Source organism: Stenella coeruleoalba (genome assembly GCF_951394435.1).
Source record: "Stenella coeruleoalba genome assembly, chromosome: 15".
Taxonomy (NCBI): Eukaryota; Metazoa; Chordata; class Mammalia; order Artiodactyla; family Delphinidae; genus Stenella; species Stenella coeruleoalba.
The window spans coordinates 87,011,818-87,038,238 of NC_137161.1; the positions used below are offsets into that span (position 1 = coordinate 87,011,818).

Genomic DNA, 26,421 nt, shown 5'->3' on the forward strand with positions numbered 1-26,421 from the left:
AGGCGGACGGCGTGGGCTGCCCACTGGACCGTCTCAGTACGAGAGGTCTGAGCTAAGTCTCAGCGTCATCAGTACTTCCAACAATAACGTAAGGGTGTCTTACGATATAAAATAAAAAGTAATCGTAACAGCCAGGTCTGTGGAAAGGGGGGCCCAAGTACAAAGATGGGGGCGCTCAGAGGAGGAGGGGATCCAGTCCAGGAAGGGAGAGGTGGTCTCAGGGCCCATGAAGCCCGAAGCAGGAAGGGCCTTCCAGGACCTCGGGCTGCACTGGCCACATTCCTGGCTCATGACGCCAGGCAGGGGGCTGTCTGGGCCTCACCTGCCCCACCGGGTCCGGCTGGGTCGGTGAAGGTGGCTGCCCGGTCCTTCCCCAGCACACGGCCTCGGGGCGCTCTCTGCTGCAGCGGGCTGGGGGCCGACGCTGGTTGGGGGGTGGGCCCGCTGCCCCTTTCTGGAGGCTGGACGGGCCTTGAGGGGAATCAAAGGTGGGCGAGGACTCCCCGGGCCCCGGCTGGAGGCTTGGGACCCCTGGCTGGTCCCACCCTCGTCTTCCCAGCAGAGGGGGTGGGTGGTGGTCCCAGGCTGCGTCCCAGCGAGAACCTGGGCTTCCCCGTGATGAGGGAAACGGGGTGGGAGTGGGGCTGGAGAGGAGGGGCGTCTCCTGGGACAGCTCCAGGCCACACGGAGCTCACGGGGGGAGACGTGCCGGGATGCTGTCTCGGGGCTGAAAGAGAGGAGGCCGGGCCTGCAGGTGCCACCCGCCCCCCAGGGGCCTGCTCCTTCCTGGTCTCAGTGCTCGTCACCACCCCCGTCACCCCCATTTGAAACGAGTCCTCCGGGCCCTGCGGTGTCTCTGGTTTTCATGATGACGGCACAGATCTGCCGGGGGCCCCAGGAAGCAGCTCCCTACGGACTCAGTGTGAACAGCCGTCCAACACGGCTCCTGTTCCAGAGGCCCGGGGGGCTCTGAGCCCCTGATTCTCCCCTGCAAAACGGGGACCGTGGCTCCCACACTGCCCGCCCACCTTGCACAGACAAATGGCGAGCAAGTCCCCCCCACGTGTCAGATGCTGGGCCAACAGGGGTGCAGAGGCCAGCAAGGCCAATGCCTTGGAATTGCCGGTCTGGTGGAGGAGACAGAGCTCCAGCTGGCACAAGTGAGATGTAATCGTGAGACAGCACTGCGGGGAGCTGGCGCAGGGGATCCGTCCAGGGGTCCAGGTCTCGGCCCGTGTTCCCAGAGACCTGAGAGAGAGCTTGGCTATGCAAAGGACATAGGTGAAAAGACGGGCGGGGCCTATGAGGAAGCACAGAGGCCAGAAGAGCCGGAACTCGGAAGGTGGGGTTGGCGGGGTGAAAGGAACCCGCTGGGGCAGACCTGCTGGGAGCTCTGATCTCAGCCCGGGGGCACTGGGGAGCCCCTGAAGGTTCAGTAGAGAGGAGGAATGATTACCCTGGCTGTTGACGGAGAATGAACTACTGCAGGAAACAGTGGGTGTGCAGGGAATAGAGAGGAAGCTGCAACAGTCACTGAAGGAGGGAGGACAGGGTTCTGGGCTGGCTCGTGGAGGGAAACGGAGAGATGAGGGGAGGCAGCCACGAGACACAGACAGTACCCGGCGGAAACGCACACACGCGTGCGCAGGGAGACTCAGGTGCTCACAGCAGCACTATTTGTAATAGCCCCAGCTGGACACTACCCGCTGCCCATCAACAGGAGCCCAGACAGCACACCGTGACACATCCGCACCACAGGACAGTCATGACACAGCGACAGGATGGGCGAGCCCTAAGGACGCAACAATGGGATACACGCCACAAACACGAGGTCGAGCGAACCATTTACACAGAGCTCCGAAACAGGCAGTGTGGTTACAGGAAGGCTAGTGGCCACCCTTGGGGTGCTGAACGGAAGGGGACACGAGGAGGGCCTCGGGGGGCTGGTGACGCCCTTGATCTGGGTCCCAGGGACACGAGTGTGTCCGGTTCCTAAAAGTTTATTGAGCTAAACGTACTTGTGACTCCTCACTTTTCTGTCTGTTACGCTCCAATAAAAGATTCGAGAGAGAGAGAGAGAAACGGGGTACTTAGGAGGTCAGACCAATGTCACCCGGAGATTTACTGGGTGGTGGGAGACCAGGGGCAGTGAGCGATGATGAGTTGGTACAGTCAGAGCCATGCCGAGCTTGGGGTGCCTGTGACGGAGGATGAGGGGAGCTGGCCAAGGCCTGGGCTGGGCAGAGAAGACCGGGCAGAGGGGGGAGATGGTCCAGGCGCTGCCCGCACGGTGTGGCTGAGGCCGGGCAGGGAAAGGGCACAGCAGGAGAAGAAAGCGTGGGCAGGGACTTCAGGAGGACCCGCACTTAGGGACACCTGAGAGGGAAGTGCGTCCAGAGGCAGGAGGGCCCAGATGCCAAGAGCAGAGGAGGATGTTTCAGGACAGAAGGTGTGATCCGGGGCACTGAGTCCCGGGCACATGGGAACCTCTGAAGTCACAGGGTGCTGTAATTGTCGGGGTCCCGATTTCACAGATGAGCTGGAATCAGGGCACGTCCCAGAGGTCTCCTCCACGTGTATCAGGCGAGTATCACCTGTGCTGGAACCAGCCCAGGCTGCAAGGGCTCAGAACACACTAAAGAGGGGCAGGGGCAGGTGGGGGACAAGGCTGGCACGTGCAGGGAGAGCAGGCGCCCACGCCGTGAGCTGAGGACGGACAGAGGGGCTGACGGGGTGTGGGGGAGGGAACCATCTCTGAGCGATGGGTATGTTCACGGATGGGTGTGTGCAGACCAGACTCTCAAGGATGAAGGAGGGGGAGGGGTCTGGGGGGGTCGGGGCTGCCTGACCCAGACCTGGCCCTGTTGGTGGGGAGGGTGGCCCTGGGGTGTGGAGAAGCGGCAGGGGCGGGGCAGCATTCAGCGCCCTGACTCTGTGCAGGTGCTCAGGACCATGGACAGCTCTGGGCTGGCCCCAGATGCTCCGTAGAGGCCTAAATGGGGAACCCAAGCTCCTGCCTCTGGGACATCCCCCCCTCAGCACCGCAGAAGCCCAGGCTCAGAGAGGCTGACAGACGTGCTAAGAAGGAGGAATGAGGACATGGCTGAGACCAAGTGTCACTAACACAGGGTCTGGGGGCCGCACTGTCCACAGAGAGGAAACAGACAAGATGATCTGTCTCTAGGTAGGGTGGCCACAGTTTGCCCTGCCAGTGTAATTGTTAACACTGCCTCTTTTTACTCTCAAAAGTGCTTCCGGTTTGGACGCTAACTTACAGAGCCACCCTCTTGCTAGAGGGCCTTTCCACTCAAAACGTACTAATGATCTCCTCTTGCTCCATAACTGTCAGTAACGGCAAGCTTCCTGCCCAGACCAGTGAGGTTCTGGGAGTGGACAAGTCACACGCCAGCCCCAGCCCCCATTCACCAGCCAGGCCGGCCAAGGATGCCCTGCACCTGCTTCTTCTCCCTGCAGGTCCTGAGGCCACAGGACGTCCAAGAAGAATGCGTGACCAAGCCCTCTTGTTGGTCACCAGTTTCTATCCTCCTCTTCCTTTACTACCGGACCCACATAAAGACTGTGGTTCCCAGCATCCCTTGCAGACAGGCAGGGCCTATGACCCAGTTCCAGCCAACGGGATGTGAGTGGAGGTTGAAGGGCACCACTGCTGAATCACTCCCTTGAAAGGAATGGGCATGCATGCACCTTGCCCAGTTAGGATGCAGATGTGATGGTGGGAAATGCAGCAGCCACTTTGGTCCCAGACACAGAAGCCACAGGTTATAGTGACAGAGCTGCCCTACCAGCCCTGGGCCACAGGCTTCTGGGCTGCTTTGTGAACAAGAAATAAAGTGCTATCTCATTTGAAGTATCGTATTTTTGGAGAACTTTAACGGCTCACTAATAGAGATGAGGGCCTTCTCAGTCGGGGGACAGATTACGAGGGAGAGAGCTCAATGGGGTCTGGAGATGCTCCGGGGGCCGGGAACAAAGGAGAGGCAGAGTCGGCAGCCCCGCCGCACACCCTGCAAGCTTGTCCCCCCCACTCTCCATCTTACCTCTCTCCACCCGCCCACCACAGCCCAGGCCCGGGCCACTTCCTACGCTGTGTGCGTGCCAAGTGCTATGCAAACACCCTTTCTCACACCTGGAAAGGCCTCCTCTCCGCCACCCACCCCAAGTCCTGCCCATCCTTCCCTCCAGGAAGCCGGCTCTGTCCGGTCTGCTTCTCTGAGCTCTGCGCACTCACACATCCTGTCTGGAGGGCTCAAGGCCCACGGGAGCCCCTTCCCCAGCCAGGCCTGGCCCTCCAGCTGCACAGACCAAGCACAGCGCCCACCTCTGCCCACCCTCCCCAGGAGCCTCAGTGTTGGCAGGTCAGCCTGGAACTGCAGCCGGCCATACGCGCTGGGCATCTCAGGGCCGAACCGCAAGCGACCAGGCCAGAGGCATTCATGGGTCCGGGGCCAGGACAGGCAGGGAGCCCCTGCGGGCTCCAGGCACCCTTGCTGTCCACGCAGAGAGCAGCGAGGGTGGGAGCCCTGGGCGCGGCGGGGGGCAGGACCCTCAACCCTTCTGCACCTCCATTTCCCGGGGGCGGTCACAGCAGGGACGCCTGTCACTCAGGGCCACTGTGGGGAGTGAGCTCTGGCATGGAGAGGGCCTGCACACAGCGGCGCTCAGTAAACGCATCCTCGCTCCCTCCACCCTTCCCTCCCTCCTGAACATCCTGGCAGAGAAGCTTCTCTAGAGCTCTGGGTCACGTCCATATCAAATCACCACGACGAAGAAACAACTGTCTGCTGGTTCCCCTTCCGGCTCCCATGCCCCGTGCCTGCCGCCCCCTCTGGCCTGCTCCAAACCCCGCTCTTCACCCCATTCCCCCTCCCATCACCCCCACAGCTGTCATCACCCCGGCCTGGGCAGCGGCCTCCCCTCGCTGGTCCCTCCCGCTCCCCGCACGCCCCGATCCACTCTGGCTGCAGCCCTGGCTGTGAGTCACTGGGGCTGAGCATGCAGAGGAGGGGGAGGGCAGGGCGGAGCCTGGGGCCCCCCCGGGATCATGGGGACACGTATGCACAGAGGGGCATATGCACACGTGTGCAGGCTGTGGACATCCACGAAGCAGGAGGTGGGAAGGGGGGAAGGCAGGGGAGGAGGCAGAGGTGGGCTACTCCTCGGTGCCTCTCATTCACTTCATCAAAGGGCCCCACCAGCAGCTGCCACACCCCCATCGTACGGACGAAGAACAGAGAGGTGAAGTGACTTACCCCTGACTGCACAGCTGGCCAGCACTGGCACCCATATTGAAATCTGGGACCTAGACTGGGTCCCTGGCAGTGGCGCCAAGGAGATGGGTCAGAAGTCAGGTCTACGAGGGAGGGGGCGAGCAGCTCAGGCTGAAGGAAAAACCCGTAGCAGAGATGGGTGCACGGGGCCGCAGGCCCAACCCAGGAGCCCTGGCCCGAAGGAGAAGGGGTCTCCAGGGCCTGCGCGGCCAGAGACAGCCCAGAACAGGAGGCGCCCCGAGGCTCGACCCTCCTCCCGCTAATTCACTCCAGGAACCAGAGGATGTACGTTCTATGAGGAAACGAAAAGGCAAATTAAGGCCTAGGAGCAGAAACGTGGCCCCCAAGCCTGGCCCACCAGCTGGCTGGAGGGACACACAGGCCAAGGAGGGGCTTTGCCGGAGGCCCAAGGGGGAGCACAGGGACCCAGGGCCCAGGAGGGCTGCGGGAGAGGGGAGAGACGCTCCCCCATCCGGGGCAGCTCTGTCCAGGCTGACTGGACACCCCCGCAGGTGGCTAGGGCAGTGTGGGTCCGCGGGGACGAGAAATGCGACGGAGGCAGAGCCACCCTCGAGCTGAGCCCACTGTGGACAGCAGGAGCCAGGTGTGGGGTGGAGGGGGGAAGAATGCCCCGAGGCGGGGCCACGACTCATCTCACAAAGGCCAGCACGTGGCCTCGTGAACACAGGGCAGGGGTCTACTGCCTGGAAAACAGGAGGCACCAGGTAAGCATGCGACAGATAGAGGGACCATTTAGTGAGAACCAACCATGAGGCGGTAGTGGACCACAGTGGGCAAGAGAACAGGCTCAGGTTGTTATCCTGATAACCAGGAACAGACTCGGCCAGTATACTCCCTTCCCTTCACCTCCTCTGCTTTTCCCACCCGAGATGCAGATACGATGGCTGGAGGCACAGCAGCCATCTGGGGGCCATGAGGACAAATGCTAAGACTGGCCAAGGGGGCAGCTACAAGGAAACTGAATTGCTGATAACTTCCTTAGACTGTGTACCACCCCCACTGCTGCACTCTCTACACGAGAAAAATGAATTGCTACATGGGGTTCAACCACGCAAGTGTCAGGTTTCTTCTGTCTTGTTCGGCCAAATTCAATCCCTAGCTGACACAGCATAAAATAATGCTGAATAATTTCATTAGACAGTTACTCTTAATTTAATTCTTTTCAGTGCTGCTGATTACATCAAAAGAAAGTCTCAGATCAGGGCTAGTAAAGTCTTGAACGCCTGTGCACACTTGCTGTTTTCCCTTTTTAATAAAGCGATAGCAGGCCTTGGGCTCTGAGCTTCCTCTGGGCCGCGGCATCCAACTAGAATTTAATAACATTGCTTTGTTTCCACTGAATTTATTTTTATGATTATGAATTCTATTTATGGAAAAGGAGGCTTGTTTTCTATTTGTAGTAGTGCCATGAAAGTTCCCTTTTAAATAAATGTATTTAAGTTTTTAAAAAGTAAATTTACTTAGAGAAAAACAGTAACAACACAGTCAGAGGGAGTGTGGGGGGGGGGGGCGGGGGGCGGGAGCATGGAGGAGAGGGTAACATGGGTGGCTACTCCCCAGCCCTGCACTTCGGCTGCTGGGGACTGTCTGCTCCTGAGCTCCGGGTAGGCTGAAGGCTGGGGGCTGATCTCCGTTGTTTGTCCGGCCTGGGGCAGGGAGTGGACGGCTGGACCCCGGGCGTCGGGAATCTCTACAAGGTGGAGCTCAGAGTCGTGCGCTGGGCAATCAGGTGATGAGATGTGAGCAGGGGTTTGAAGCTGTCCTGGTAACCAAGCCACTAACTCAAAGTCTCAGCTCCCTCCAGCCTGTCTGTGTGAGGCCCCGACTTCAAAAGCGGGGCCTCCAGGAGCAGGCGTGACCTTTTGCTAATTAGCTCGGGCTGTTTGCTCTGCGGCCGCCAGCTGATCTCTGGACAGCAGCTCTAACTCTAGCCACTGCTGCCTGTCACCATCCGGCAGATAAATAACTCCGCTCCTTGGAGAGAAGGGGGTGGGGAACCATGACAGCTGGAGGGCTGGGGGAGGGGCAGGGATGTGCAAGAGGGGAGGGGGTGGGTCCCGACGGTGCTGGGTGGCCAGTCACCCTTAGGTCATGCCAGCTGTGCTGGGGAAAGCATCACCCCCGTTTCTCAAAGAAGAAAACCGAGGCCTAGGGAGGGGAGGGGTCTTACAGCGGGGGGGCTGGGGTGCCAGCTCCCAGATCTCCCTCTCACCCACCACCCACAGCCCAGGGCCACTCGCTGGGCTCTGTCCCTGGTGCTGAGCAAGTGCCGGCACAGAGCTGGCCCTGACAGGTCACCTGGGGCCACCAGAACACTCAGAAGGTTCCTTCTGGACTCTTTAGTCATTGCTTCAATATAAGACACTTCTAAGGACGAGGTCTTAGGACCAGGAAACGGAGGAGGAAGGAGGCAAGAATAGACCAAGAAAGTTCAAGTCGCTGAATGACAAAATGTTCTATCTGGAAGGAATCTCAGGAACAACAGCCCAACCCCCAGGCGCCTGGAGAAGACCTAGTGCAAGGCGTGGGCTCCCCGCCAGACCCCGCAGGAGCGCCACCATCTGCTTTGCCACCTGCCTGCTCAGGTGGGGCGGGGCTGGGAAACGTCCCATCCATTCATCCCACAAACATTCATTCAGCGTCTGCCACCCGCCAGGCTCAGGAGGCTCCCCGCGGAACACGCAGCCTGGGGCCAGTACAAGGGCTCCAGGGCCAAGGCAGGAGGGGGATGCCCCCCGGCCGTGGGGGTCCCGGACTAGCTCGGGTGAGCCCGAACTTGACGTGGGCTGGGGAGAGCGGGCACCTCGGAAGGAAGGGAAGAACTAACATTTATCTAACGTGATGGGCCAGAGACACTCCCATTTCATGCTGGGGGGGCAAGGGGTGATACCCCTTACTGTTTCCTGAGCGCCTACTGTACACCAGGCGATTCACACATCCCACTGAACCCTCTCCTTAAGGGAGAGATCATTATATCTACTTTACCGATTTAAAAAACGTGAGGTCATAAGCGAAGTCAGCCAGAAAGAGAATGACAAATACCTTATGATCTCACTTACGTATGGAATCTAAAATACGACACAGGGACTTCCCTGGCGGTCCAAGGGTTAAGACTCCACGCTTCCAATGGAGGGGGCGCGGGTTCGATCCCTGGTCGGGGAACTAAGGTCCCACATGCCACGCAGTGCAGCCAAAAATTAATAAGTAAATAAAATGAAATAAAGAAAGTACGACGTGAACTTATCTACGAAACAGAAACAGACTCACAGACACAGAGGACAAACTCGAGGTGGCGGGGTGGGGGAGGGATGGATTGGGAGTTTGGGATGAGCAGATGCAAACTATTACATAGAGGATGGAGAAACAACAAGGTCCTACTGTAGAGCACAGAGAACTATATTCAATATCCTGTGATAAACCAGCACGGAAAAGTATATGAAGAAGAATATATATGTATAACTGAGTCACTCCGCTCTACAGCAGAAATGAACACACCCTTGTAAATCAGCTATAGTTCAATAATTTTCTAAAACGTGGGAGGCCAGAGGTAGCGAGTGACCTCTCCAGCACTGTACATCCAAAATTCAGCAGAGTAGGGTCTGTCCGACACCAAATTCACTCCAAAGACAGACGGACCTTGGAGAGAGGATATTCCAGGCAAAGGTACCACCATGAGCAAAGGCACAGGGTAGGAAAGGACTGAGCTGATGCCAGGGCCTCAGCTAAACCCGGGCTGTCCTGCACCTTCACGGCCATGCCAATGGCCTGAGGTCAGCACCCCCGAATCCACCCAGCCGGGCCCTAAGTGTACACTCTCTACCACAGCCCTGGGCCTCCGGGGTGTCCCGTCCACCCCTGCGTCACGCTCCACTGCTGTGTGGTTCAGTCTGGACGCCCATGGGGGTCTTAGGCTACTGTGTGGTCAGAGCTGCCCCCACCCCAGACTGTCCTATCTTCTCAACTTCTCAACAAATCCATGGAGAAGGTTCTTGGGGACCCCACCATATTTCATATGGGAAACTAAGGCCCACTGAGGGGCAGGTGCTGGTCTCTGTCCCATGGAGCCAGAGCCCAGCCCACCCCCAACCCCGACTTCCTGGATGATATCAGCTAAAGAGACGGGGGGCCACGGGGCAGCATGAACTGCATCCTCACACACTTCCCTCCTGCTAAACCTGGAGGTCCCTGGAGGGACAGGGGTCTCCACCCACCATGCCCAGGGTCTGGCAAATGGCGGGCACTTGATGGCCGTCTGGAGAATGACGGAAGGAGCAGTGACCAGGCGGCTTAACCCTGTGACCCGGCCCCAGCCCAGCGCTCCGCCCGCGCCTGCGCTCTGACCCCCACCCACGCCAAGCCTGCCCGCCCCCAGGGCTTTGCTCGGCCGCTCCCTCTGCCCGGGACCCCTGCGGCCTCTTCTCCTGCCGGTGGGCTCCTCTCCGTCCTCGATTCCTCTTCAGAACCACCTCCCCAAAGCCTCACTCGAAAGCCACGCTGAGGAGCCACGTGCCGGAGGACAAAGCTTCACAAATCCCCAGACGCCTCCTGTCACAGTCCATTAGAGTGGGCAGAGCATAAGACCACCATCACTTTAAAGGAACCCAGTTTACAGGATTCTGTAACAGCCGAACACAGCAGGCAACAGTCTACTGCAAACACCCAAAACCTAAAATCCACTTTTCAAGGTACCGTGTCACTTACCAACAGCACCTCCTGCTGGTTCAGTGAAACATTACAACCCAGCTCTATCAGACGAGGAAACTCCCATTCACAGCACCTGCCTAGGAGCCAAGTTTGAAACTGCTGAGTCAGAGTCCCAGGACCACACGAAGTACTTGTGGCCTGGAGAAACCCAAGATACGGTCGACAGAAGAGGGCATATCTGTGATTTCTGAACGCACTGAAGGAGAACAGCTTGTCCAGCGACTTTCCAGCTGGAGGTGAGACTCCAGCAGACACAGCACAGCTGGTCGCGAACACCTGGCCACTGGGATGGCAGCTTCAAGCCCCATCATTCACTTAGGTATTCAATGCAGCATCTCAGATAATTTTTTCCATATGAGCCTGTCTTCAAATATACACGGAGTCAATATTAACATATACCGCGCAGCAGGTACGGCCTTACGCTCCAACACGCAACGCCGCATCTTCTCCCATAAAGTGGTGGAAGACGAAATCGCTTTTACCCCACAGACCATCCCCTGACTCATCAGGGGAGGATGCTGGACAGGCCTGAGCACGGCCACTGCCTACTCAGACCATTCTCGGGTCCCCTGAAACCCCCCGTCCCTCTTGCTGAGTCTTAGGGAGCCCCTGCAGCCTTTGCCCGTTTCCTCTGTGGGCTGGGCAGCACCTCTGAACGGGAGCCAGACCCTAAAGGCCGACTGTTTTCTGCAGGAACGGCCGAATTTCCCCCCACCCCTTCCAGGCCGCACCCATGACCCAGCACACCTGCCTCCCAGGTCCTTATGAACTGGCCCTGCCCCCCTTTGCCGGGACAGCCAATGAGCAAGGGCATCCCTTACCTCCGGGTCAGGGCCCGCCGATGACCTGGCCTGTCTGAGAAGACCAGGCTGGTGTGTTCCTCCCCAAGGGGGTCGTAGGCATCACATCCTCGTTTCAGGACACAGAGGGAGAGCACGGGTCCAGACAAAGTGCAGGACACGGTGTCACCAAGGCAGCTTCCACTGTGTGGAGACAGAGGGGAGAGGAGTTGAGAAGGGAACGGGCCTTTCGGAAGATCCCATCTACCCGAGCACAGGGGGAGTCTCTGCCCTGTGTGTGCTCACTGTGTGGGTAACAAAACGGAGGGCAAGCGAGGAGCTGACACAGAGGCAAGAGATCAACAGAACTTCGCGGTCCAGACCGGCTGGGCCCGTGGTCACTGCTGCGATTCCAGCCCATTCCACCCTGCAGTGGCCCCGGTGTCGGGCAGGGAGCCCCAGGAACAGAAGCCTTCGACCCCCGGCCCGGCTCTGGCTGACATAATGAGCTTGTGACCTCAGCAATTCAGTTTACAGCCCGAGCCCCCTCGCCTGCCCACCAGGTGTGACCGATCATCTATCCTGGCTCAGCCCCAACCTGTGCTGAGCGTCCTCAGTGCCGAGGACCTTCCACGCGCCTCATTTCACCCTCACTCTTCAATCACTCGATCCCCACTTTGCAGGTAGGGAAACTGAGGGCGAGGGGCCGTCCTCTTGCGGGGGCACACAGGGGAGATGCAGTAAGGAGCCGCGTTTGGACAAAGCCCGCGGCCACCATGCCACCGCTCTCTGCCTTTGTTTCCAGCCAACTCGAGGGCAGCACCACCTGGTTTGGGGCGAGGGGGTGCCCAGAGGAAGCGGCATCTTTGGGACGAGGGGGATCCCGGGAGTAGGATGGGGGCGCTCCGGCACACCTTCAGCCCCTGGAGGCCCGGCAGTGACCCTCAAGGGCCTGGGCAGGAGCCGGATCCCCACGCAGTCTGCCTGCGCCTCCCATCCCCCCACTCGGAAGCCCCCCAGGCTCCTGGGCTGGGGGTGGGAGCTGAAAGGGAGAGGGAGCCTGTCCTGTGAGTGCAAATAGACGAGAGAGTGGCGCATAATTACCTAAAATTGTTGGTTAGAAGCGGATGTAAATAACCAAAAAAATATGTGGGGAAGTGGGGGGAATGCTCATCAATTAGAGTTAATTACTTAACAGCTAATTGAAATAATAATGAATGTATTTGAATATGCTAATGAGGCTGAACCTGCCTTGGAAAAGGTAATTGGAATAAAAATAGAGAGGACGCCGGGCTCAGAAGCTCCCTGAAGCCTGGCCCCCCCGCAGGATTCCAGGCTGAGACCGCAGCCCAGGGACCCAGAGGGCCACATCCCTTCCCACCCCCAAGGCCTTTGCCCACCCTGGCTGCCCGCGCAGAGTGCCCTCTGCTCTCCTCTCCTGGGTCCCGGTGACCCTGACAACCCCAGCTCGGCCTCCCAGCTGCCCAGAGCCAGCAGAGGGGCTGCCTCGCCCCACGAAGCCCCGGACGAGAAGCAGGAACGCACGCTTACTGAGTGCCCACCGTATTCCCAGCCCAGCTTCGAAAAGAGTCCCGCATTACAGACGAGGAAACAGCTCGGGAACCCCAGGCACCCTGCCGTCTCGGCCGGCACCGGGCAGGGCCAGGGCCCGGGTTTCCGGCTACCCTCAGACATCCTAGCAAAGCTGTCCGAGGCGGACCAGTGGCCCCCATGCTCCCACGCGTGTGAGCAGAAGCCAGGCCACCGTACGGGGAGATCCGCGGTCCCTGGTCTGCGCGTGGGTCCTGCGGTCTCACACTACCTGAGCTTTCACTCTCCGTCAGCATCGCTTGCAGACCCCAAAACCACTCGTGTGTGCGCACACACGCTCACCGCACTTGGCTCTAACCCAGCCCCGGCATCTCGCCCTGCAGCCGCCGCGCAGACCGACCAGAGAGGCCACAGGAGCCCAGGGCCCGCTCCCACCCACCTGCCTCTGATAATACCTTGTCTTTCCGCAAACGGCCTAGAGCATCACCCAGGTGTAACCCCTTGTGCAGGCCCACTAGCTCCCACGGACCTGGGGCCCAGCGGGAGGCCTCTCCAGGGCTGCGCCCCTTCCAGGGTCAGGCTGATTGCACTGATTTCCGACGGCGCCTGCGCTGCTGCTGGAACTCTATGGGCCTGAACAGCCCATAGATACTGGAATCGCGGCACCTGTGGTGGGAGGAGCTCAGGTGAAGCCGGTCACAGATCCGAGCCTCGCCCAGGAGCTGCCCCGTGCGGCAGATCAGACGAGGAGGTCTGCGTCGGGTGGAGCGGCTCGACGGGAGGCACGGGGTGGGGGAGGGGGGCCAGGTGGGAACCGGGCACGTGATGGAGACACGCTGACCGGTGGGTCCTCGACAAGCCTCGGCTCCCCCTCCGAAGAACAGGGATGATGGTGACCACCTCTCACCGGCCACTGCCCAGGTTGGTCTGAACCCACAGGCCTGAGGGCTCCGAAAGCCCCAGAGACCACCTGGGTTGGAGGGGTCGAAGGTGACGACCCCCGCTAGCAAAGTGTACACACAGTGATGCTGGGGGTTCACCACGGCCCCCAAAGACCGCCCAGGGACTCCGAGTCTCCCTTCTATTGAGAAGACACCTGTGCAGGGCTTCTGCAGGTGGGAAAGCGAGGCCCAAACCCTCCATGGGGTTGTCAAGGGGGCAGAGAGCACGGGCCCCGAGGCTGTGGCCCCATCACAGAGACAGGAAACCTGGGGCTCCTGGAGGCCAAGGGACAGGCCCCAGGTCACACGGCGGGGGATGGGGCGACCGAGGCCCCCCTTCTAAGGTGCACGGTGCGCACGATCGGGTGGCGGCCCAGGACCCCTGCCGCGTCCGGGTGCCCCTCGGGCGGCAGAGGCAGCAGCTGGTGGGGGGGCGGGGGGTGGAGGGGCCCAAGTCCCCCGCTTCCAGGAGGAGCGACTCATCCCCGGCGGACGTCAGTCTGGGTGAGGGGGTGGGACAAAGGAAAGGCCCCAACTTGGCATTTGCATTTCAAACACTTCTATCAGCAAAACAAATAACAGTAATTATACCATTTGCATATTTTGCGCAATGATTGTTTAGCGAGGGGGGAGGGGCTCCTGCTGATGCCAGCAGCCCGGCCTCCCCGCAGCTGCACCCGTGCCCCCCCTTCTCCACGCCACATCCCCCCGACGAGGCCGGGGCGAGGGGGCTCCGGGGGGCGGGAGGCGCCCGCCCTGTCCCCGGGCCCGCCCCACCTGTCAGGAGCCAGGCCCCTCACCTGGGACGCGGGGTGCCGCTGGCCGCTTTGGGGCCCTGCAGGGGCGCAGCCAGCCCCCCGACCTGCCAACCTCAGGCCGGCCGGGCTCCTCGTCCAGCCCCCGGGCGGCTCCTCACGCCCCGCCACACGTGGCCCCTCAGGCCCTCCCCCTCTTCCTTCAGCCCCAGCACCAACGACCACCCGCTCCTGCCCCGGAGCCCCGTGGGTCTCAGCAGTGGGGATGCCGCCCCCAGGCCCCTGCGCTCCACGGCGCCTGCCGGGCTCCTGGTGTGCACCGGGGGCTGGGGAGGGCTGCCATCCTGGCGCTGACCCTACGGAGGGGGCACGGTGGGGGGAGCCCCCAACTCAGGGGGCATCGTGGGCCAAGGGGAACGGGGCCGGAGGGAAAGGGAGCTGAGTCGGCCTGCCCAGGCCCCTCCCCAGCCGCTGCAGGGGGTGGTGCCTTCCCGGGGTGCCCCGAGCCGGGTTCTCAGCTCCCTCCTGCCCCTGGGGGACCTCGGCAGGGCTCCATCCCTCTGCACCCCGCCTCCCTCCTCTGCCCAGGGTGGCTGGACAGAGAATGGCAGACCCCTCCTGCCCCTACCTCAAGGCTCCAGACGGGGCCCTTCTGGGGGGTGGGGGTCGTTCCAGGCTGGGGGCCACACATGGAGGGAGCGGGTGGGCTAGGGTTCGGGTTCGGGTTTACGCAGCGCAGAGTGGGCCCTGCTGCCCCTCCGTTCCTGCCCCGCCTCTCCTGTGCCTCTTTCCAAGGGACAAAAAGCCCGGGAGCGAGAACGGGAGGCTGGGGGCCCTGGCAGCACCTCGGGAGACTGTAGGAAGCCCAGCCCCTGGCAGGCCTGCAGGGAGGACAAGGGGCACGAGAGGGGACAGGTGTGGGAACAGCTCAGACAGCCCGGGAGAGCTGAACCCTCCCAGCCAGCACCGCGTACGTGTGCGCGTGTGTGTGCGTGCGCGCGTGCACACGCGTGTGTGTCCGGCAGAGTCCCCGGGGCCAATGCTGGTCCTTCTGTCTGGGTCAGGAAGCAAGGCAATGCTCTCTGCATGCCTGGCCCCTGCAGCTCAGTCTGGGGAGCTGAGGAGGGGAAGGGGCACGTCCCCCCACCCATCAGGGCTTGGGAGGAAGGCGGTCCCACAGGCCGTCCCACTGCTCTTCCCTCCCGCCTCTCTGCCCCCACAGCTGGGCCAGGGCCCTTCCCAAAGACCACAAGAATCAACCCCAGAGCCACTGCCCCTTCCCCTGAAGAGCAATCATGACAGCAGAGAGACAGCCATGCAGTCAGTGTTCCCTGGCCCCACGAGGTGGGAACTGCAGTCGTATCATCCCTGGTTTCCAGATAGAGAAACTGAGGCTCAGAGAAGTGACATCCCACAGAGGAGCCAGGACCTGTGCCGGGTCTGCCTGACCCCTTGCTTTCTGCAGGACATGCTCCCAGTGACGGCACCAACAGGACAGGTGTCACTTGTGCCACCATTCTGCAGACAAGGAAACTGAGTCCCAGATGCATGAAGAGACTGGCCCAGGATCACCCAGGCTACTCCTCAGCTGGCCTGACAACTCTTTGCTTTTGACTTAGGCAGAGGCAGCGAGGGGCGGGTTAATTACAGCTCCCAGGCCGGCTGTAGACAGTGCCACCTCCCCTCCTCCCTTTAATCTCTTCCCACTCCGCCCAGACGAAGGGAATCCAGGCTTGGAAGTGCAAATGAGGCCGCTTCCCCCTTAAACTGCGCGCAGAATTAACTCCTCGCTTCACATCGCACAGCCCCACAAATTCCGGATGGAGTAAACAGTTAAATATGAAATATTACACTATAGAAAAAAAGCTAGATGAAAACAGAATTCAATACTTAGCAGTCCTGAGGAGGGAGAAGGCTTTCCAAGCTCTGGAGAAACAGAATAAGTTGTACAAGAAAAGAGAGACAGATCTGACCATATAAAAATCAGGGAGGACTTCCCTAGTGGTGCAGCGGTTAAGAATCCGTCTGCCAATGCAGGGGACACGGGTTCGAGCCCAGGTCCGGGAAGATCCCACATGCCGCGGAGCAACTAAGCCCGTGTGCCACAACTGCTGAGCCCACGCACCTAGAGCCTGTGCTGCGCAACAAGAGAAGCCACCGCAATGAGAAGCCCGCGCACCGCAACGAAGAGTAGCCCCCGCTCCCCGCAACTAGAGAAAGCCTGCACGCAGCAACAAAGACCCAACGCAGCCAAAAATAAATAAATAAAATAATTTTAAAAAATAAATAAAAATAAGGGAAAAGAACATAAAAAATAACATTTTAAAACATGCACAACATACAGGGAAAACTATTCATAGCACATGTGACAAAGAAATGATAACTTCATTATGTAAAGAATTCAAATTGATTAGGGAAACACTAACAATGTATAAAAAAATGGGTAGAGAAACAGACACAAAGGAAGAAACACAGTTGGTTAACAAATATGTGAGACAATGTTCAACCTCTTGCATAATTAGGGAAATGCAAAATTTTTAAATTACATTGAGACACCATATAGGCTCATCAAATAAACAACGATCTAAAAACAACCACTACCACAGAAACAAAACAAAACAAACAAGAAAACACCTAAAGATAATAGCTAGTGCTGCTAAGGTAATGGTGAAACTGGCACAATTCTTTTGGAAAGTCATTTGGTAATACAGATAAAAAAGCTCTTGAAGGGCTTCCCTGGTGGCGCAGTGGTTGAGAGTCCGCCTGCCGATGCAGGGGACTCGGGTTCGTGACCCGGTCCGGGAAGATCCCACGTGCCGCGGAGCGGCTGGGCCCGTCAGCCATGGCCGCTGAGCCTGCGCGTCCGGAGGCTGTGCTCTGTGGTGGGAGAGGCCACAACGGTGAGAGGCCCGCGTACCGCAAAAAAAAAAAAAAAAAGCTCTTGAAGTGTGCATAGCTTACAGCAGACAAGATGCTTAATGGTGAAACTAAAACTTTCCCTTTAAGATCAAGGACAGCACATGGATGCCTGCTACTACCGCTTCCGTTCAAAACTGCACTAGTGGGCTCCACCATTGCAATAAGGCAAGAAAAAGAAATAAAAATGATATGACTCAGAAAGGAGGAAACAACTCGAGTTATTCATAGGCATTACATAAAAAAATCCCAGAGAATGTATAAATACAGCGATGGATGACAGAGCTTAGAGTGCTGGATATAAACGCCACATACAAATGTAAACTGGATTTCTCTACATCTGTAGTAAGTAGCAAATGAACACTTATTAAAATTCAGTGCTGCAAATTGATCCGTAGATTCAATGCAATCACAATCAAAACCTGGCAGATTTTTTTCTTTTTGTGAAACTTGACAAGCTGATTCTACAATTTAGATGGAAGAGCAAAGGGCCAAGAATGGCCCTAAATAAGAAGAACAAGGTTGAGGGTGGGGGTTTACTCAATCAGATAATTTATTATACAACCACAGAAACTGAAATAGTGTGCTCGTGATACAAGATCAGACAAATGAACCATGGATCAAAACAGAAAAAAGCTCAGACACTGAACTAGGAACCAGCCCTTGATATGACAAAGAAGACACAGGAAATCAACGGGGAAAGGAAAGAGTTGTCAATAAATTAGACATTTATCTGGGAGGAAAAAGAAATCAAACCCCTACCTCACACCACACAAAAAATCAATTCCAGGTTGATTACAGACCTCAGTGGGAAAAGAAGAACTATATATTTAAGGAGATAACAGAAAAATACATTGATGACCTGGAGGAAGGGAAGGTGTTCTTCCTATGCACCCATACGAGAATATACTGATAAAACTTTATTCCATGAAAATGAAGAATTCCTGTTCTTAAAATATAACATAAAAAGAAAAACAACACAAGCCACAAATGTTAGAAGACAGCCATCTTCTATCTATTCCGAGGAAATGCTATTCCATTCCGAATCTATGGACAACTCCTACAAATTAACGAGGAAAATACAGGCATCTCAATAATAAAATGGAGAGAGGTCTCAAAAAGGCATTTCATAAATGAGGACATCCAATAAGCCTCCAAAAAACCAAACCATAAGAGATTCTCAACTTCATTATTCATGAAGACAGAAAAGCTTCAGAAGTCTCATGAGTCGTGTTGGGGAAGCGACGAAGCAGGAGGACCCTCATCCTCTGCTCTGGAGGCCGTTTCACCATCACTTTGGGAAACAGCATGACGTGAAGCTGTACATTCCGAACTCAGCCGTTCCTCCCCAGGTGTAAACCTCGGACTATGGTACTCACACAACCAAAGACACACAAAGAGGTTCATCACAGCCCCAAACTGGAAATGAGTCTGATCCAGTCCTAGAATGGGATACTCTCCAGCAATGAAAATCCACCCTTGATGAACAGATAAACAGCCCCCAAATGATGCTGACCAAAAGAACGGGGTCAGAAAGACTGGGTATGAAATGATTATCTTTAAGTAAAGTACAAAAACGGCCACCCCAGAATGCATTGTTGGGGGACGCTGATTGCTGCATTCGGGAATGAAAAGAGAGGGCTGTATCAGGGAGAAGCTCTTGGAAGGGCCCCCCGAGGGCTGGTGATGTTGTCTCACACGCTCTTAACCTTGACTGTGGTTGTGCAGATGTCCACATAGTGATCATTCTTTCCATTGTTCATACATGTTTCTTGCACTCTTCTGTACATACTGTTCATCACATCTGACAATATGGAAGAGTCAGAGGGGTGTGGGAGGAAAGTCCATCCCTGGGGCCAGCTGTCCTCCTCCCAAGAACCTATCTATCATAAAGAAATAATCCCAAAGAGGAAAAAAATGTATGGCCAAAGATTTCCACTGCCACTTAACATTGAAGAGAAAAAAAACTGGAAACCACCTAAGTGTTCCATGCGAGAAGGACTGTAAATCAATTAGCGCACCCCCTCACTGAACACTGCACCAGCGTTTTAATAACGCTGATGAAATTCTGCAGCTTGGAAAGCGCTCAAGGTCCGTGAATGACCAGAGACAAGAAGTTCATTCCAAGACGACAGAAATATGAACATATATTTCAACCTGTAAAACACATGTTCAAGGGTGTTCTTAGCAACAGTATTCAGAGCAGCCCAGACCGGAAACAATGTCCGTCAGTGTCAGAAGGGACAGATGAATTGGGGTGGCTCCACACCTGGGAATATTATACAGCAACGAAGATGAAGGAACCATCACATCCAACAACAAAGTTATGTGAATCTCACAAGTGAAACGTTCTGTAAAAGAAGCTAGACAGAGAGAGTATATAATCTATGAGTCTGTTTACACAATGTGCAAAAACAGACAAAACTATGCTGCTAGAAGCCAAAATCGTGGTCACCCTTGGGCGGGGCAGGACCCCAAAAGGCCAGGAGGCGACTTCCGGGGGGGTTGGTTAGTTCTGCCTCTTGACGTAGGTGCTAGGTATACGTCATGAAAAATTCACTCAATAGTAGCTTGGGATCTGTGAGCTTTTCTGCAGGTAAGTTACATTTCGACTTGTCACGAGTGTTTTTTAAGGGTGATTGATACCAACACGCTGTAGCAAACCTTCAACCTCAGAAGAAAAGACCAGAAAGCCATTCTCCAGAGCGCTGACCTGCTCATCTCTGGACGGTGGAACCACGGTTCATTTCTCCTTTGAGCATTTTCCTAATTTGCTTTTGTGAAAAGATAGATATCTTTTTTTTTTTTTTTTTGCGGTACGCGGGCCTCTCACTGTTGCTGCCTCTCCCATCGCAGAGCACAAGCTCCGGATGTGCAGGCTCAGCGGCCGTGGCTCACGGGGCTTAGTTGCTCCGCGGCATGTGGGATCTTCCCGGACCGGGGCACGAATCCGTGTCCCCTGCATCGGCAGGCGGACTCTCAACCACTGCGCCACCAGGGAAGCCCAATAGATATCTTTTGAAAATAAAAAATAATTGGGAAATAATACATTATTGCACATATTTAAATGCTAGGCAAAAAAAAAAAAAAAAAAGTGCCTGTGCTAATGAGCATTTTGCAATCCAGAATGGCCTCACGTTTTCCGCGTTGTGGGAAAACTCAGGGCTGACGCTAGCGTGACCAGGACCCTCACCCCATGTTCTCGCAGCTGCAGCCCCGCCATTCCTCAGCAGGAGGCTGACGTGCTAATTTGCTGGGCAAAGGCAGAGAGACCTCGGAGGGTGCGGCGCAGTAAGGAAAATTGCAGCGAAGGGGAGGCCGGCATATTCGGGAGGCATCAGTCCGACGAGCTGTACGTAAAAGCCATAAATTTGATAAGCGCTTATTAGGAATATGAGAATGAGGCTTGAAGTTTGCTTGTCTGCCTGAAACGAAGGCTGAGGTTCCCTCAGACTCTGCTTGGCTAAAAATGTGGTGAGCTGTTCCACTCCAGGCGCAAGGTAAACAAATCCATCTAGACAGACGTGAGCTCCCTAGAAGAGCCCGTGGCAGTGTCCGGGGCACACCGGTAAACCCTCCTCGGAAACGGGCCGGAAGGTCAGCCGGATCCCCCGCGCCCTCCTGCCATCTGTCCGGTGACTCTGGTTCCTCCCTCACGGCGGTCCAGGACCCCAGCCCCAGTGTCCGGCCAGCTGAGCTCCACTCTGGCACTGAGGACAAGGGCCCAGGGCCCGCCCACGAGGCACTGACTCCGTTCCAGGCCTTACTCACTCATCTTCACGCCTGCCCTGGCAGGTGGCCCCCGCTTCGCAGCCAGGCTACAGGTGAGCACTGAGAAGCAGCGAGCGACCTGCCACGATCCCGTTCCCCACCGCGCCGGGCAGCCCCGGGCTCAGGCGGCCTCCCTGCGGGACTGGCGCGCGGCAACCATCTGTTCAGGCGAAGCTGCTGCATGGTGACAAACACCTTGCCGCGTTTGCAACGGCAACACTGATAAACGGCGAAAAAAAGACACGTTCCCAGGAGAATGGGGGGTGGGGGGAAGGGGGACATCCTTGAAAGGACCGGAAATGAACGTGCCCGCGTGAACTGTGCTGCTCCCGCTGAGAACCCTTTTGACAAATGAGACAACAGCCTCGGGGCCCCTGGGCCCCTGGGAGGGCAGCTGGGACGGAACCCAAACACTCCCACCCCGGCCCGCCTTCGCGTGGGCGGGTGGACCCCAGAGGCTCAGCTCCATCGCACAGACGGGGCAGCAGGGGCTCAGCGAGGCCAGGGATTGGTCTCCCGCCAGTGCACTCCCCCACCACCCAGACACCCCCTAGCAGGGGAGGAGGGGGCAGAAGGGGCAGCTGTCCTCGACAGGCAGAGGCCTCAGGCCCATCTGTGCATCCGTGGGTATAAACATAGGCAGGAGACCCTCCCTGCCGCCCCGACGCAGCACCTCTCCCGCCAAGAGGAGTGGGGGCTCCTCTCTGCGGTGCCCAGAAGGACCATCACCCTGTCCTCTCCCCCTGCCCTGGCTTACAGCAAACTCTCCCCCACCCCATTTCTCTGGTCGCTCACACTACTGCCGGGAAGCCCAGATCAGAGAGGGCAGGGGCTTCTCCAAGATCTCAAAGCAAACGGCAGTGGGCCTTGGACCCCAGCCTGGGCAAGAGCTCAACGCCACCTCCTCCAAGAAGCCTCCCCAGCCTGCCCGCATGAAGGAGCCAGCAGATCGCCCCAGGCCATGTCTGCAGAACCCTGTCCTCTGGCACTGTTCTCACCTCTCTGCTTCTCCACGTCACTCCCACTGTCAACGCCATACGGGCAGGAACCGTGTCTGTCTCCTTTGCTTCTGTGCCCCGGCGTCTACACCAGCACAGGGCTGAGCACACAGTAGGAGCTCAGTAGATGCACGCTTGACATGGGCAAGGACTTGGTTTCGTACCTCCAGGCCTGGCACAGGGCAGGCCCCACAAGATTTGCTGAGTGAACGTTGAGAACGAATGAATGGGAAGCAATTAAGCCTAAAACCAGGCAGGTTTTAAGGGTGGGGATCGGGGCGGGGCTGTGTCCCCTCCTCTGCCTCCAGGTGGGACGTGGCCCAGGCCTGGTCCCCACCCAGGCTTGCTCCGGCCTCTACCTGGCACCTGACCCGAGGGTGCGGCCCAAGGGACAGGACGCAGGCTGGCGTTGGGAGGGGGCTGAACGGAGTCGGTGGGGTCCCAGTCACTCTGGACTGAGGCTGGTCCGCGAGCCTGGAGGGAGCAAAGGTTGCTAGCACCCGGGGCAGCAGGAACATCTGAGCGGACGTCATGATCGGAGGCAGAGTCGTCGCCCCCTGGCCTGGCGGGGGGCGGGTTCCAGGTCGAGGGGCCGATCCCTCCCCCCACGTCGAGTGCGCGCAGGACCGCGTGGCTGTGACGCGGATGCGGGACGTGCCCCATCCACACTGACCCATGACGCCACTCGCGGAGGGAGGGGCACAGAGGCAGGAAGTCAGGTGAAGGGCTCTGGACGTCCCTCCGTGCAGGAGGCGCCCACGCCCGTGGCCACGCAGTGGGCAGCGGCGGGCCCCCTAGCTGACAGGCGGCCGGGGTCAGGACAGAGGGCCTCTCAGGATCCCCACCTCCCTCTAACAGGAAGCGTCTGTTTCCTTCTGCAGTGAACCGCAGGCTTGTTCCAACGAGACTGAGAAACTCAAGTGCGGTTCCCATGCCCCCACCCTGCAGGGCCAGCTGCCCGGTGGTCTCATGGGACCCAAACAGGCCCCAGCGAGGTGTGCGGCCGGCAGCTCTCAGAGCCAGTCGGGCGAAGTGCAGCTGGCCAGGTGTGGTGACCGTGATGCCTCTTGAGCCTTGGGTCTTATGCCCTGACTTCTGCCACAATCTCCACCTGCACCTGGGCAGCTGGGGGTCTGGGTGCCGGGGGAGGGGGAGGGTCACTCCCTTGGAGGGAGGGGTTGACTGTCTCCAAGCAGTGGGGGACACCTAGGCCCCATTTCCAGCCTCACCACATATGCCTGTGGATGACTGAGAAGCCAGAAATCCCCTCCTCCGGCCTCACCCACCCCTCCCTCCACCCTCCCGGGCCCTTTGTGCCGTCACTGCTGTTGCCATGGGAACGCTGCCAGCTGAGCCGATGATTTCAGGGCGGGCAGAAGGGGAGGAGCTGGGCTGGGCCCGCCTGGTCTTGCAGCAAAGGTCCCGGATAATTAGCCAGATGGCAAAGGAGGCAGGGAAGCCACTTGGGCAGAGGCCGAGCTCGGGTTTAAGGCGAGGGCTGCTTTCCGAGTCTGGGAGCGGGAGGTGGGTGGAGGCTGAGTCCTGCGCCTTCTAGACGGAGGCTGGCAGGACCCACACCTGCCTGGGCTGGCCGGGGAGTGGGAGCGGCCGCGGCTGAAGCTGTCTCCAGCCTCAGTTTCCCTCTCCAGAAGGTGGGAGCCAGACCACAAACCCAGGGCTCCCTGCTGCGTCTGGCGGGGGGGGGGGGGGGCCCTGGGGGGCCGTTCAGCTGTAAATGCCCCGGCACATCTTGCGTGAATCACAGCCAGATGGGGGCTTCCGGAAGCTTCCCATCTAATCCGGCTCGCAGGGGGTGGCAGCGTTTGCTGGGGAGAGGATAGCACTTCCCCATCCCCCCGGAGCCCTCACCCCGGGACCCTGATTGGTCCGGCCGCCCCGGGGGAGCCCACCACATGTAGCCCACCTGTCAGCACCGATTCAGGTCTCCCAGACACCCGCTCTGCGCCTGGGGTTGCCATGGGGACGAGCTGGCGGGGTGAGCGTGTTCACGCAGGGCCGTGGGCACCGCCGCGGTGTCCGCACCAGCCGTGCACACAGGTCTGCAGGTGTGCCCGCACCGTGTCCACACACAGCTCTGTGTTCCACACCAGAAGTGGCCCCTTACTCGGGGTAGATACAAGCTGTGCACGGCACACGCTCGTGCAGGGATGCGTGTGTCCCAGCCAGGCCTCACCTGGACCTTGACCGCTGTTCCCTACGCCGCGTGGAGCACGTTGTCAGGAGGCAGCTGACGCCTTCTTTTACTTTCTCTCCTTTCATTCCTCAACTCTGCAAGGTAGGGATTCAGGAAGCCTCCCCCAACTTCCAATTAAAGAAACAGAGGCTCAGAGAAAGGAGGTAGCTTGCCCAAGGTCACTGAGCCCTCGGAAAGTTCCGGAGGGTTGTGCGGGGAGGTCCCCAGGAGGGCCTCAAGAATCCACAGACTTGCCTGGTCCAGCCCTGCGCCCCCAGCCCAGAGGCAGCCGCAGCCCCGGCCTCAGTGGGCGAGCAGGTTGCCAGCCCAAGTGCCTCCTGCTTCAGACCCTGCGTCTCATACAGACAACGGTGCAGAGGCTTCAGACCCTGCGTCTCTTACATACGACGGTGCAGAAGGCTTCAGACTCTGCGTCTCAGACATACACTCGTGCAGAGGCTTCAGACCCTGCGTCTCTTACATACGACAGTGCAGAGGCTTCAGACTCTGCGTCTCTTACATACGACGGTGCAGAGGCTTCAGACCCTGCGTCTCTTACATACGACGGTGCAGAGGCTTCAGACTCTGCGTCTCTTACATACGACGGTGCAGAGGCTTCAGACTCTGCGTCTCTTACATACGACGGTGCAGAGGCTTCAGACCCTGCGTCTCTTACATACGACGGTGCAGAAGGCTTCAGACTCTGCGTCTCAGACATACACTCGTGCAGAAGGCTTCCGACTCTGCGTCTCTTACATACGACGGTGCACAGGCAATTCTCCACGTCGAGAGCCTTGCGCAGCCTCTGCTGACAAGTGCCGACTTCTGGCTGCCTCTTTCCCGGCTCCACTCAGACACGCCACCTGCCCCGGGTCCCTCCCCGCCCCCGCCAGCTCCCCGTCGCCCTCCTCGCCAGAACGAGGAGAGAGAAGCACCGCCAGCAGGCAGGATGCTGAGTGGCCCGAGTGGCCTCAGCCCCACGCACCAGGCCGGGGTGGGGAGGCGGCAGGCCTCTGCCCGGGTCAACAGAGCAGCCCGGCCCGGCCCTAGAGCCACTGGGGTCCTCTGAGTGCCCGGACTCAGCCAGGAGGCTGGACGGAGCTGTCCGGGCCCCAGCGACCAGCTCGGCGGGTTGGGGTGTGGCTGCAGCATGGGGCGGGGGGGGGGGGGGGGGGGGGGCGGGGGATGGGCGCCAGCAGCCTCTCCCCACACCTCACGGCAGCGCATAACCAGCCTCCCCACCCCCATGCCTTCCACTCGGCACACCAGGCACGGCGCAGGCAGGGGGACCAGGCCCAGGGTCACAAGTGGCTTGTCCACGTCACGGAGCCAGGGCATGGCGGCCACCGGGAGGGTCTGGCGGGGGATCAGATCGCTGCACGCGGCGCGGGCGCTACCCTGCTGGATGCGCGGGCAGCCCGGCGCTGCTGCGCTGGGCGGCCAAGCTGGTCTTTAAATACCCCGGTGATTTCACGCCGCGGCGCCCTCCTCTTCCCAAGTCACCTGAGGCGCCAGGCCGCGCGGCTAACGCCTCCTGAGCTGTGACGGTCCATTTCTCAAAGTTAAACATTTCCCAGGCTCCCTGGCCACCACGTGGTGGCCCACGTGGACACCACGCCACCCCCAGCTCTCGCTGCCCAGCAGGTGTCCGCAGAAAACCGACCCCCGCAGCCAACCTGTGGGGCACCGAGTCGGGGAGGACAAGACGGCAGCAGGAACCTCACCCCAGTGCAGCCTTCAGATTCCGCCCCACTTCACGGAGCAGAAACCGAGGGAGGGGCTGCGAATCCCCTAACATCAGCGACCACGGGGTCTTACCCAACTCTGGGTCTCATGGGGTCCAGCACAGGGCCGGGCACCCAGCAGGTGCGCTGCCAGGAGGAACTCACCCGAGGCTGCAAAGCAGTGAGCGGCAACCGCGGATGCAGACCCCAGACCCCCGGGCCCGCTGCGTCGGCCTGGGAGGCCTCCAACTGACCTCTGTCGGCTTCCGTGTGAGGCGGCCTGGCCCCTCAAGGCCACCCTGCCTCTGTGGGTTGGGGGGACGTGCTGGAAAGAGGCCTGAATGCGGACTCAGTCTCAGTCCTGCTACTGCCTGCTGCCCCAGACGCTTCCTGGGCCTCAGGGTCTCCACTGCCATCTGGTACCACCTGTCTTGGAGCCAGGGGTCTTCTTCACTCCCATTTCTTCCAAGCCTCTGTCCATACTGACACTGTCTTTCTGCAGTCCCTGTAGGTATATCTATCCCTCATCCATCCATCTACCATCAGCACCTCATCCACCACCTAACCCATCCGCCATTCATCCAGCTTTCAGCCATCCATTTACCTGTATTCATCTATCATCCCTCTATCAATCCATCCCTCTATCCCTAACACATCTATCCGCCCTTCCATCCATCCATCTGTTTCATCCATGACCCATCTATATCCATCTACACACCCACCACCTCACCCATCTACCCATCCATTTAATTATGAAGAATGTATCAAGCAGTCCGGGG

The 26,421-nt window shown here is 58.6% G+C and overlaps 1 protein-coding gene across 3 annotated transcripts in view; it reads right to left on the reverse strand.

Moving 5' to 3' along the window:
* The window catches only part of ELFN1 (extracellular leucine rich repeat and fibronectin type III domain containing 1), a 69,832-nt gene that overhangs the window by 21,147 nt on the left and 22,264 nt on the right, over positions 1-26,421 (reverse strand). For 2 of the 3 annotated variants that reach the window (XM_079946226.1, XM_079946225.1), the window contains exon 2: positions 10,835-10,996. The gene's annotated coding sequence lies outside the window, so the exon portion shown is untranslated. Of the gene's footprint in view, positions 1-10,834; positions 10,997-12,872; positions 13,133-26,421 lie in introns of those variants that run through there. The other variant, XM_079946227.1, reaches the window with a different exon arrangement.